A 14770-nucleotide genomic window follows, 5' to 3' on the forward strand; every position below is an offset into this window, starting at 1 on the left:
TTTCGTCTGTGTATTACAGTTTTCTTCAAAATGCCAGTAAATGGATTAGTGATTCTAAATGTCTGTGTTGCTCTGTGATGAATTGCCTTTCTACCTTTCTACTCTTTCCAGAATCTCCCTTGACCCTGACCAGGTTATAGTACTTATTGAAGATGAATTAATGAATAAATAAGTGAATACACATTGATTGCTTACTTGATATATAAGTGTTGCAGTAATCATAAAATAGATAAAGTTATAGCAACGATGTACTGTGACTTTTAATATTTGCTTAACTGACAATAACCTGTATTGGAACGTCCAGTACAAATGCGTATTCTGCAATTCAATTTGCAATTGCAAATGCATTATTACATTAGCACTATGAATTTCAATAATTGGATTAAGCTGCTATAAATTGGAGAATACATCCTTGCCAAGGTAGAATGGAGTCATCTTTCAATCTGAAAAGGTCACTAGCTATGACATGGTGAGAGTGCCTTATTGGAAAAATCCATTAATCTCCAAATTTAAATTGTCATTTTTCTTCCTTATTACAGGAGGATGAGTCTTGACCTGCTTCAATTTCATAATTCCTTCATTTTCATAACCATCAGCTCATCAGTGAGAGAAAGAGCAAAGTGAAAGATCTGAAAGAACAGAAAATCAGACACTTAGTATACAATTAGCGATTCAAAGGACTGCAAAAATATTTTATGTGGGATGGAATTCATTAAAACGAATCACAGCCATAGAACGGATAGCCTTTTAAAATTTACATGACTTTTACAGATAAGGAATAAAACATTTGCCTACATGATGGAAGGATAATACTCAATGAGGAAGAGGTGTAATGTGATGTCACCCACCCTGAAGCAGTGTCACTGTTTCCAGTCAGAATCGATTATTTTCCAGTAACAGCATTTGCTGCTATGTTTTATTTCTTGTAAACCTCAGTAGTGATCACAATTTTGTAACATAAAATCTTTGATCAGTTCTTAGTTACGTTTCATATTGTGGAACATTTACGAAACAAGCTAGTTCCTTTTATCACATATACTATTGCAGCACATCATCATGCAGTTAGCATAGATGCTAGTTAAAGAACTAACCTTTTTTTTTGTTTGATTATTCCATGCCTATGAAACACAATGGGTTAAAATTGCTCTTTTAAAAAAATGAAAATTTTATTTTCACAAAAAGACCTAACTTTTTAAACTCATAACTGTCCAAGAACTTCTAAGAAGAAGCTCTAAAATAAAAGCCCTGTGATTTAGGCTGTTCGTCTCTCTCACATACACGGAAATGATTCAATCTCTTTCTCTCACCGTCTCTGTCTAAACACACAGATACAAATAAATGGTTTTACATTTGAGTGTGAGCTCAGCCTGAATAAACATTTACACCAAAATGGATTTTTCTGATCCAATAAACAGACTTGATCAAAGTACCCTGAGCAAACATGGCAAAATAGTGCGCTCTAGTTGGACTATAGTCGACTTTTTAAAGGGGGATTTATTTATTTATTTGTTTATTTGTTTATTTATTTATTTATTTATTCCCTTTGCATAAGAATGCAAATCACAGCTGAGTAGGATGTGCAAAATATTACTTAAACACAATATAATTTCAAATATCACCCTGCATTTTACATTTAATTTTCAGTTGATAACTTGATAAGAAGGAGGACACGGTGGCTTAGTGGTTAGCACGTTTGCCTCACACCTCCAGGGTTGTTGGTTCGATTCCCACCTCCGCCTTGTGTGTGTGGAGTTTGCATGTTCTCCCCGTGCCTCGGGGGTTTCCTCCGGGTACTCCGGTTTCCTCCCCCGGTCCAAAGACATGCATGGTAGGTTGATTGGCATCTCTGGAAAATTGTCCGTAGTGTGTGAGTATGTGAGTGAAGGAGTGTGTGTGCCCTGTGATGGGTTGGCACTCCGTCCAGGGTGTATCCTGCCTGGATGCCCGATGACGCCTGAGATAGGCACAGGCTCCCCGTGACCTGAGAAGTTCGGATAAGAGGTAGAAAATGAATGAATTTGATAAATATGCGGTTAGGGCCCTTTGATGAGGCTCAAAGTCAAATCAACCTCTTATTCGTGACTGTTTAAGGTGAATAAATGTGCAGAGCATTAATTAGGGCAGGAATTAATCAGAGGACTTTTCTAGCTGAGAGCAGTGTCAACTCGAGTCCTCGTGGCAATGTCATTAATGAAGCACAGCATGCCAGTAAAGTCTGCAAGAAACCATTTATATGAGCTCAGTTTGCTAATTCCGCTAATCACAGGCATGAAGCTTTTAATTTTGAAATGTGGAAATGTCAGAAAGCCGATGTCACATAATATTAATATTGTGAATAATCCCTGACTTACACTTACTATCAGTTAGCTGATATATTAGTAGATACAATTTCGTACATAAGGGACTAATGTCATTATTTTCAGCACCTTCTGAGGAATAATAAGAGAGAAGTAAAGGCTGCATGTGAAGTCTATCTGACTTTTCATGCCCCCCTACCATCTTAACTTGAAGGCTGTATGCCAAGCAGGACTGTTGAGACAGTACCAGCATATCGAGTGGAACCCCATGAAGAGGATATGAATGCCAGAGGCCTTGGCATCTGTAAGACATCAGTGATAATGCCAAGCTACCGTAGGCAGCACTTTAGGAACCCTAGCTCTCTAGTCTCCTGAAGTTTATTTCTGCCAAGTTCCAAAACTCCAGCATTTTGAGTATTTTTAATTTAGACCATCCATACATTATTATTGATGTTCATGAAACTACAAATCAGGAAACCAAACAGGGCACAAGACTAATATCATCATTCAAGCAAAAAGCAAGATTGAAAGAGAAACACGTTCAATTGAGTTATGAAGTTTCCTCAAATTGTATCGCTTTGTTTTTTTTGCATCCATCTTTGTCTTTTGTTATCCGGCTTTTTATTAACGTTCTCTGAAAGAAAACAATGCTGATTGCTCTGAAGCAAGTGTATATACTGTACAGTGTAACTCATTTAAAGGTAAAGAAGTGCTATTTCATCCTGATACAGCAGACATTTTGGTTTAATGAGTAGCTTGGGGGTTGAGGAGCTCTTCCCAACTTTCCAAGTACGAATTTGGAGTTTTCTTTGTTTTTTTTTTTTAAAGTAGTAAATGAAAGGTTAATGGTAGGACTAAAACCATATGTTCTATGCTTTTTATTTCCAGGAAATGCTAGAACGTATTACATATATTACGTATGTATATATTACAACCACACCCCCAGTGTCACCCATATGTGGATGGGTTCCCCCTTGAGTCCGGTTCCTCTCAAGGTTTCTTCCTTTACCAATTTAAGGGAGTTTTTCCTTGCCACTGCTGCCTGAGTCACCTCAAACTTGCTCTTAGGGGGATAAATACATACAGATTGTGAACTATTTATATCTAATAATAATCTAGAATTTTTTATTCTGTCAATTCTTTTTCTTTTATTATTCCTATGTTTACCTTCTGCTCTATGTTTATGTTCTGTAAAGCTGCTTTGAGACAATGTCTATTGTAAAAAGCGCTATACAAATAAACTTGAATTGAATTGAATTGAATTGAATAGAACGTGTTGTTCTTCCATGTGGGTCGACACTTGCAATAGACTCTGGCTGGGATTCTTGGTTTTCCTTCATGCTAGCACCACTAACGAACGAGTGGGTTCGTCATTTTTTATGGCTTTCAATCTCTCACCTTTAAAGACAAGAAGAAGGATTGGTTAGTGCATTGCGACCTAGAAAAGAACAAAAAATGACTCTTCATTCAAGTTTGGTAAAGACATAACGGGGTTCTGCTACAGGATTCCCATGAGGATCGCGGTCATGGGGTGATGACTTTGCTATTTGTACTGAGCCAAGAAATGAGCACAAGGGATTCTCAACTAGTTCAGAGGGAAACCACCCAGGGACATAAGGAAGCAGAACTATAAATCACCCTGTCAATGCTATACATCAGTGTGCTGACTTTTGTTGCTACTAGCTGTCCATGTGACTGACTTCATCCCTACGAGGGCACTTTAACTTACACTGATGGCTCTTGTAGCTTTGCATCATACAAGAGAACTTATTTGCCCTTATATTCTGATTATTTACAGATATCTACGTATATATACTTATTAATGACTGTATATAAAGTAATTGTATGCAGGTATTTTTGTCTTTGCGATAAACTCTAGATGAGCCAAATTACTGTTTGGGTTTTTGTTCAGCTTTAGACATATTTTTAGGTGTGTGTGTGTGTGTGTGTGTGTGTGTGTGTGTGTGTGTGTGTGTGTGTGTGTGTGTGTGTGTGTGTGTGTGTTATCACTCTGAATCAATGCACACCAGAGTCATTTAGCGTGATGGGATTCATGTCATTCTGTGCTAATGGCCACTTTGGTGTCTTTGTGGTCATAACCAGTGACCACAAGAGTGACCGAAAAAGGAAGGAAGGAAAGTAAAACGACTCCGGTGGTTGGGCGACTCTTTAAAACCCCACAAAAGTCAAAGTCCTATAGAGTCATTAACCTTTGTTTTCTGTTCGGGTCAAAATTGTGTAATTTACCCTTATTATCTTTATTTTTTTTTCTATATCTTCAGTATCTTTAGGTAATTTCATGCTCAAGTATTGGCTTTCTTTGTGTTTTTTTTCCCCCATAAATGTTATTTACTGTAAATTGCTAATAAATAAGATCCAATATTGATTTGATCTCATGTGAACCAAATTTAAAAACAAGTTAAGAGATTAGCAGGGTCAATGACACATCCATTGCTAATTAGTACTGTGGATGTGGACTAATTGTGAGCTTTTTTCCCCCCATCATGGAAAAGTACATTTCCCACTTGCATAGTAATTATTATTAATGAGGACTATGGTACTTCACCATGATGTTCATGCTATAAAGCTAAATGAGAAAAGACTTAATTAATCTGGTGGCTGTCAATTCTCACTCCTATTCCTTAAGTACCATGGAATGGAATGTTTCCTGGCTTTAAAATCCCTTAATTATCAGATCATTAAACGGCACAATCAAAATCCAATTTTTGATTCATGCAGAAAAGTATTAGTTAGGACAAAACAGGACAATAGAGAGACTATTTAATGATGGGCTGTACAGAGTTGTGATTGTAATTTGCAGTTAGTTAGGAGATTCTCAGAAGTGCACAGAACTTTTCGCGAGACTTTTTGCGATAAGGAAAAAGAATAACCAAACCAAAACAAGGTGAAACACAGAACAGGTGAACACGATAAGGTAGTCAACACAAGAGTGGAGACAGGACTTATCAAAACATAAACAACTGCACATGGAGAATAAGGAACAATAGCCAGCAATACCTGCAGGGTTGTGTTTTCTTGGGCTTAACAGCGCTAGCACGATTACGCACACACACGTACAAGCGCTAAGGATTTTGATTCTCTGAAACACCTGACTGACTGAAGATTTATGCTTCATTGCAGGCAACTAATCCACACCTAATCCACAAATAAATACAGAACACCACTTCCTGTTGCATTATTGCATTGTGTGTGACACAAGCATAAAAGAACTGCTGAATCGTGTTCATATGGAGGTAGAAAGCTTACCACAGTGCTCTGCACCCACCCTAGGAAAGTGATGCAAAATTACCACCTCAAAAACCTTATGAGAATGTGATAATATCTGGTAAATAATGAGAACTTTGTCTTTATCTGAAGACTTTCTTGTGGACTTTCTTACTTCTAACACTGGAGGCTCCTTCCTAAATGGATGGCTTGCCACCTTGTCCATGGTGTCGCTTGCATTCCCTAGGATACCCTCCAGGCTTCTTGTAACCCTGCATAGGATAAGCAGTAGAGAAAATAGACAAAAAAGATGGAAGTAGTTTAGCATTTCCTTTTCTGTTCCTCCAGTTTTGTAATAATTCTGATTCCACTTATCTAGCTGTCGTCTCCGGATTAAACGCCTCATTTCGGTTCTCTTAAACTCAGCCCGAGAGGAGACTCTGAAGCATCGCCGGTGCGTGGCCGCTAGCTGAATATTGAATTTTATTGATTAATGTGAGCAATCAGTTCTACTAGCGGCACGGGCCATGCTGCTTGTCTACATGCTCCCTTTCCATAATAAGGTCATTAATTGAAATCTAGACAGTGAATGGAGACAAACAAATTACAGCCTTTATTCTTCTGTCTGCGGTGGTTTGAGGTAACTTCTTTTTAATGGTGACACCTACATGAGAGATTCCATGAGAGGGAACTTAAGCCATGTAACACTGAAAAATAACTTTACTGCAATATTGAATCTAAGAAAGGGGGGACACGGTGGCTTAGTGGTTAGCACGTTTGCCTCACACCTCCAGGGTTGGGGGTTTGATTCCCGCCACCTCCGCCTTGTGTGTGGAGTTTGCATGTTCTCCCTGTGCCTCGGGGGTTTCCTCCGGGTACTTCGGTTTCCTCCCCCGGTCCAAAGACATGCATGGTAGGTTGATTGGCATCTCTGGAAAATTGTACATAGTGTGTGAGTGTATGAGTGAATGAGAGTGTGTGTGTGCCCTGCGATGGGTTGGCACTCCGTCCAGGGTGTATCCTGCCTTAATGCCTGATGACGCCTGAGATATGCACAGGCTCCCCGTGACCCGAGAATTTCGGATAAGTGGTAGAAAATGAATGAATGAATGAATCTAAGAAAACATCCAGTTAATAGTTGATTCTGAACACCACTGGGAAAATAAGCAGTACAGCAAATTGGCAATAGGCCTCCAAAACACAAAATAATTAATTAAATCTGTTTGAAATAAATAAGAATGCAAATGCTTGGTGGATTTTTTGTCACAAAGGGACCAAATCAAAAGTACAACATTTCATTAGTGTCTTGTCTTTCTTTTTCCTTTTTCTTTTTTGCTGAAATAGCAAACACATCTCAGATGGGAAAAACTGTTTTAATGGAAAAAAGTTGCCTTTGTGACCCAGGTGCTTTGTACAGTTTCCCTTAATAACAATTTAGGGATAAAAGACAAAACAAGCTGTTTTTCCTGTGAACGGACGAGAACGTTAGACAGCTCGAGATTGAAGCATTAAAATAGCATTATAATGGTTTTTAAAAATACCTTTTATTACTCTGTGCTATATTTGGTGCAAAATGGAACACGCTAAGATCCTTGGAGAAGTTGTTGATTAGACAGAAACCGAGAAGGCAATGAAAACTGAAGGAATTACCGGATACCGAGAAACCATGCACGGATTTTCTAAACCCCCAGTGTGTAGCTTTTTTTACCTCACAGCTTCAGGTTCATATCAAAATTCATCATATAAGTGTTTAATTCTGTTAATATATATACTGTCCAAAATTCAAGTCTATGAATAAGCTGTTAAAAATGAACTCAAACCTTGTGACCAATCAGAATCAAGGACTAAAGGAAGATGTCTACCAATGAAGCTGCATCCAAAATAATGTACTGTACCCTATAGTGCTATATTTGTTAGTTTTGTACGCATAATCCAGGTCTTTGAAGAACCTTTCTTCTCCGTTATGGAATTTTCGACGCAAACACACTACTCACACTATTTATACAGCACAATGGCATAGGATAGTGCATAAGTTTGTAATTTGGGGTGCACCTTAAAATAGGAGAGATTTTTTAGAAATTTAACCTTCCTGACAAATTTTGTGTCTACCGACGGATATAAGGCTAGAATAACAGATAAAGTGACTCATTGAAACGTAGGAAATTTGTCTTGCTTGCATGAGCAATACTATGCTTACTAACTCAGTCCTCATTTGAACCACCATGCTAGCTAAGCGAGACGCATACCCTAGGGGAAAAAATAACACGTCTTTTTTTTAGTCTCAGTTAGGTGTTCAGGAATTCAAGAAGAACCAGGCCGTCCCGAGGCCACACTAATGAAAAGTAATTCGAATAATTTAGCGTGAGTCAGGGTGCTCTGGGCTTCATGGGGATTCTGATTAATGAGTCGTGCCATTAGGAGGGAAAATGCGCCAGGGGATCGCAATTAAAGAACGAAGTCCAAGCAAAGACAGGGCAGCGGGTGGCCATGATCTACTAAGAGTCTACTAGAAAATTCGACCTACTTGTTCCGTACAGTGAATGGTAATATACTGCTTCTATACTGTACATTCACTATAACAGTACAGGCTGTGACCCCAGATATTCCAGATGCTATACCTTGTAGGCAGCATTTCGGAGGACTGTGCACAAAGATCTTTCATTTGGATGCTTGTCAGGAGGTAATTATGTCTTCATAACACATTCATAGACATTCCATAAATCTTTCATAAGGCAATACTGGAGAATCGATGAAGGAAAAAATGACAGGACATCCTGTTATAGGAACATAAACAAAGATGGTTGTGGTTACCACCGGTAGCAATAACGGCACGTCTTGAAGTGTTTTACACACACACACACACACACACACACACACACACACACACACACACACACACACACACACACACACACACACACACACTTGAGCAATATGAGTTTACTACATACAGGCTCTATCCATCATGGATCTCCCAGTAGAGAGGGCTGAGGGACGGCCTGCCGAGGGCAAGTTTACCTGGAAACACTCATGGAAGGGCAGTCAAAGGCATCCCAATTGTAATTAGTGTGTGTAATACGAATGTATGTGTATGTATTATTGAGAAGATCTACAAATATAAATGCTTTTCTTATTCTTTTATTGATGATGAAAGTGTCCATTAGCATTCCATTTATCTTCAGTAAATCCCTTCACAATTTACATACCACAAGACAATACCATATATTTTAATTTTGTTTTTATTTATGAGGTAAAACAAGCTCTCTAATATTGTTTGTATTATATATGATATTATATAGTAATGTGTTCCATCTCAGTCAAATCAGTCATTTGTGATTCTGCTTCACAAATTGATTTAAAAAAAATATATTGCAGGTTTAGATAATTACAGCAGTGAACTGCAGCAGACCTTGAACAAATCAAAACAAATTCCCACACTTTCAAAAGGAAATGAGTGTCTGATTGATCACATTGCTCAGGAAATTGACTCGAAAATAAATCATAGGAGGCAATAATATTTCAGGTTGAAAGTTAAACCGAAGCTTGTACTTCGGGTTGAACTCATCAATCTCTTTGGGATTCTCCCGCTGTGTTCAGTTGGTGTTCATTACTTTAGTTTCGCTTTAGATGATGCTGGCGTCAGTGTGTTATTACGGTCTAGTATAGATGTTAACCTTGCTCATTAGCAAACGTGACTCTTGCAATGTGGACACAGAAAAATAATGTTGGATTCTAATAGTGAAACTTCTACATGTTCATATATGTGCACATTCATGTTTTTGTACAATCGGCCAATCATGTGAAAGCAGGGAAGTGCATAAGTGCATCAGTTGATGTTTATAAAAAAATCTAGCTTACTTTGATCCTAGAACAGGTGTTAATGCCAGGCAGGCATTCAGACATAACAATCACCAGAGTTTACACAAAATGGTGCACAAATCAAAAAACATCCAGTGAGGGTCAGCGCTGTGGCCTTGGTGTTGAAGAAGACTACAATAATTCAAAGAACTGCTTTTTACAACTGCGCTGAACAGAAAAGCATCCCGGAATGCTCGGACCTTGTGGTGGAAAGTCTACAACAGGATGCACTTATTTCCAGGGATTTCAGAACAGCGTAACAGATATTGCGTCATCGGGTAGGCGTGGCCTTATTTGATAATTTAACCCTAACCCTTTTATGTGTATGTCTGACTAAAGAAATATGTCTTTACTGTACATTTAAACTGGGAGAGTGTGCTTGAGCCATTCCAGAGGTAAAGACGAAAATGCTCTACTGCCTTTAGCCGACTTTGATATTCTTGGAACTACCAGAAGTAACCGGAGTTTTGTGATCTCAAACGGCGTGAAGGATTGTAATGCTTGTGATTTTGCCAATTTAAGAAGTTTTCCCCACAAAATTCTCTGGCACAAAAAATCCACAAGTTGCATTGCAAATTTTAAAGAAAGCCACAGCATAATTTAACATTTTGGCTACAACAATCACAAAAAAAGAACCCTGAAGACCGCATAAGTTTTCAGACATCAGCTGAGAACAGGAATCTGAAGCTACAGGTGCCACAGTTACACATAACTAACTAACTAACTAACTAACTAACTAACTAACTAAATAAATTAATTAAATTGACACTGTATTTCTAAATTGTTCTGGGATAGCCAAATAATAATAATAATAAATTAATTCTCCTGATTATAAACTGCATGCAGATTATTTGTCAGAAACACAGCATTGAACCAAATGCTTCAAGGCCATTCGGCTTCTCATAACAAAATAGCAGCATCCATCTAAAGCACATAGAACAGAAGGTCACCTATAAGAAAATGGCAAACTAAGATGGGGAAAGGAGTGCAAATCTCTTCAGCTTTGCACTTTTCATCTTTGTGCATTTTAGCTGTAATCTTCCTCAGCATGTGCTTTCGAGCTGCCTGAGGTGCTGAGATATGCACAGCCGAAACGGTGGCTGCAGACGACTTGATACAATGTTGTTTTGCAGTTCCTAAGAGTTTGGGGGGCTTTCCGGAGCACTCCAGTGCTTAAAGTAGATCATAGACATACTGTATGGAAAAAGAAAAGATTTTTTTGGTTTGTTCACACATTCAACCTGGGTTAACTGGGTGTATTGGTAACAATACAAGGAATAACATACTAGAGGTTGTGCTGTTATAGAAAAATAATCAAAAGGAATGTGGTGTGATGCATCCCAATGCAATTCATTAGAGTTATAAAGTGGATTATTGTCCCATAAAAGCAAGTAGAGAAGAGTTATTTCTTTCACATCACAAAATTTCACCAACAAATCCAAATTTGCATTTGTTAATAATGAACACCTCAAACTTTTTATGTAACTATATTTACATTTAAACTTGTGGAACGTTTGCAGTACGAGTTATTTCCTGTTATTGCTTCCTTCTAGCAGTTGGTTCCTTCTAGCAGTTCTCCCATCGCTTGGGTTTGTGTTAAAACAATGTACCTTTGATTTGACTTCAATCCTGTCTACACTTTTGCCTGATTATTGGTTTATTACCCTAAAGTGTTCACCTGTTTCATGTTCAGCCATGAACTAGTTAAGCTATTTCCACCCTGTTATCTCCAGTGGGGTTTTTTTTGCGAAGTCTTGCCAATCATGCCAGCATTTGTCAGCATTATTTCTTGTATACTGTTGTACATCTTTCAAACTAGCATCTGTGTTACTATTTTTATTAAGATTAACTTTTTTTTTAATCATTTCTCAGGTCTGAATACTTACTGCAAACAAAGTGGAGACTTCTTCATAAAATAAATGTCTCCTTACAGAAAATAGTTTTTTGTTAAACCACAAAATATTTTGAATCGATATTAGTCATTGTTACTATGGAAACAACAAACTTTTAAAGTGATTATACTTGTGATATCAATTACATCCAGATATATTATCAAAGTTTTTGTGGAAGATTACTCACCTTCTGACCAATCAGAATCAAGTGTTTAACAGTGCACTGGTATAAAAACAAGGCGTAATATTTACCTCTACTAACCACTAATAAACGTTTATTTCCCTGAGGTACAGCCATATGCATAAAATGGGAAGTTATGAGCCAGTTTTACCACCCGATCTACAGAACAAGTACAGAACCTTGGATTTCCTTCCAGAGACATCCAAGAAATTTTTTTTTACATTTCTTTTTACATTTTACATAATCTTCCATCTATACCGTATATATCTTTTTATTCTCACATTTTTCCCTTTCTTCTGGAAATGAGTGTGTTTCATCATTCTGGCTCTAAATATTCAGCCCCGTTTGCATTCTCTGGGCCTTGCTTCAAATATCTTGCTTATTTAATTAAGCAAATGAGCAAAAGAAAAGCAGAATATGAACCTGAGATACTAAAATAGAAACCTTGAAATACTAATAAAAGAGCTGCAATAAAGGGTGACAGAAGCAGATTTTTTTTTCTATATATATATTTTTTAATTTCTGCAGTGATGTAAAGCATTTAAGTGTAAAAATATTTCATACAGTATATAATTAAGGCATAATAATAATTAATAGTATATATATATATATATACTATATATATATATATATATATATATATATATATATATATATATATATATATACGTATATATATATATATATATATATATATATATATATATATACGTATATATATATATATATATATATATATACTTATATATTATATATATATACATATATAAATACATATATATATGTATATATATATATATATGTAAAGAATATATATATATATATATATATATATATATATATATATATTCTTTACAAATAAAATATATTTTTAAAAACACCGCTCCGCTTTATTTTCCCCATTTTTAAAATGTATTATTATTATTATTATTATTATTATTATTATTATTAATAATAATAATAATAATAATAATAATTTTTAGAAACATTTTTAGTTCCAGTTCTCAAATTTTACTATTTTCTCTATTTTTTTTAAAAAGCCTGCTCATTTAAATCTCTCTGAATTTGCCTGTTTATAGTTTCTATCTTGTCTCGTAGTTTAATTATAATTTTACGATTTTTAGTTATGATGATTCCGGAATGCTTGAAAGAATTTCTGCTTCAGTGCTTGTTCTTCTCTGAGTATATATAAGGTCAGAGTGTGGCATGTTCATATGCCATTTCACGGCTTACTGAGAGAGCTTGTGAGTGGGCGGCTTCTCAGTAAAGAGACTTTTTATCTGACTTAGTTTTCCATCTTTTGAAAATACTTTTTAAATATATCTTTAATTCTGTTGCAATTGTTTTATCAGCTTATTTTTATAGGAGGTGTAGCATTTATTCTGTAAGCAATAACTAACTAACTAATACATAAATAAACAAATATTTAACAATGCATTATTATTGTTATTATTATTGTTATTATTATTTAATAACAACAATAATAACAATAATAACAATAACAATAATAACAATAACAATATTGTTATTATTATTATTATTATTATTATTATTATTACTAGGACATTATGTATAATTTTTCTTGGCCTCATGTTATATAAATTACAATTATTTACAGTATATTTTAGACACTTTTGAGTGACATAATGTGTCACTCAAAAGATCAAATTAATTCCAGTATTATTGCAGTTATGAGATTGCTAGTCTGATTTTCAAACACATTTTTAAAACCCCATACAACAATAAAACAAATAAAGTTAACAAGAAATTGAATAATGGTTAAGAAAAGTTTTTTAAACTCAAGTGAAATTTTCGGTTTTTTAGCTGTACAGCATCCAATTAAAATTTCACAGCCGAGCCGTAATTGCTGTACTGCTGTTCATCCCAAGGGAGTGACATTTAATAATGGCAGCTGTCGCAACTGTTCACTAAGTCTGCTATGAAATGTCTGCCCTCTCACATACTCTCCTTGGGTGTTTCCCCAGATGGGACTGAGATTATTAAAGTGGCTAAAACAGGCCAAACCTACCACCACCACGAACCCTGTGTCACTCTGCACTTTGTCACTGCAAACCAGTGAAAATATCTTCAGTTTACATGAATTCATCATTTTTTTTTTTCTGTTAATTAATGTCTCTGATCATTCTAAGTTCGGTCCATGAAGCATCACCCCTTAGTGATCGGATGTTAGTTAAGTTTTTTATATATATATATACGTATATATATATATATATATAGTATATATATATATATATATATATATATATATACGTATATATATATATATACGTATATATATATATATATATATATATATATATATATAAAAACTTAATCCCCCGAAGATTATCCCCCAAAGATTATTTTCAACTGCAAATACACAGCAATAATAGAAGAAAGTCTGATTGATATATATATATATATATATATATATATATATATATATATATATATATATATATATATATATATAATATATATATATATACGTATATGTATATATACGTATATATACATATACGTATATATACATATACGTATATATATATATATATATATATATATATATATATATATATATATATATATATATATATATATATATATATATCAGACTTTCTTCTATTATTGCTGTGTATTTGCAGTTGAAAATAATCTTTGTTTCAACTTACAGGCAGTCAATAAAGATTACTTTAAGTTTTTTCAATATCCAAAAAATTGTTTTGACAATTTAAGTTAAAGAAAATAAATAAGTTTGAAATATTTAGTGATGCTCTAATGTTTTACATCGTGCCCATCTACCTACGATGCTGCCACCACCATGCTTCACTGTAAAGATGGCATTCTCATCAAGAACCTTAAATAACAGTACACGAACACACACCTTTATAGAACTTTGAACCGTACATAACCAAAATAGGGGTATTAATAGGAATTCCTTCTCTTTTTTTATTACCATTAAATTACCATTAATATCAACATGTCCTAAACTATATATGCAGGGTTGCGAATCCCTTCTGCAGCACTGGAAACTCTCTCCATTCCACAGCTTGAGGAAGACATTGACATAATTTTCTTTGCATCTTTCATGCTTCCAGGTTGACTCATAATCTTTTCCCGTGATTTATGGGGAGGATCACATCCAGCATCGTAATTTATGATACATGGTTACAGGGCTGTGCAAATGGCCCTATTCTACTCCTACTTCTTCCATATCAATGTTTCATATTTGATTGATTGCTCATATCTTAATTACTTATTGAAATACGGTAAGCAGATGGAGAGAAAATGCAGATCCGGGGGATCGGACCAGTAGA

This window comes from Tachysurus fulvidraco, chromosome 1 (genome assembly GCF_022655615.1).
Source record: "Tachysurus fulvidraco isolate hzauxx_2018 chromosome 1, HZAU_PFXX_2.0, whole genome shotgun sequence".
Taxonomy (NCBI): Eukaryota; Metazoa; Chordata; class Actinopteri; order Siluriformes; family Bagridae; genus Tachysurus; species Tachysurus fulvidraco.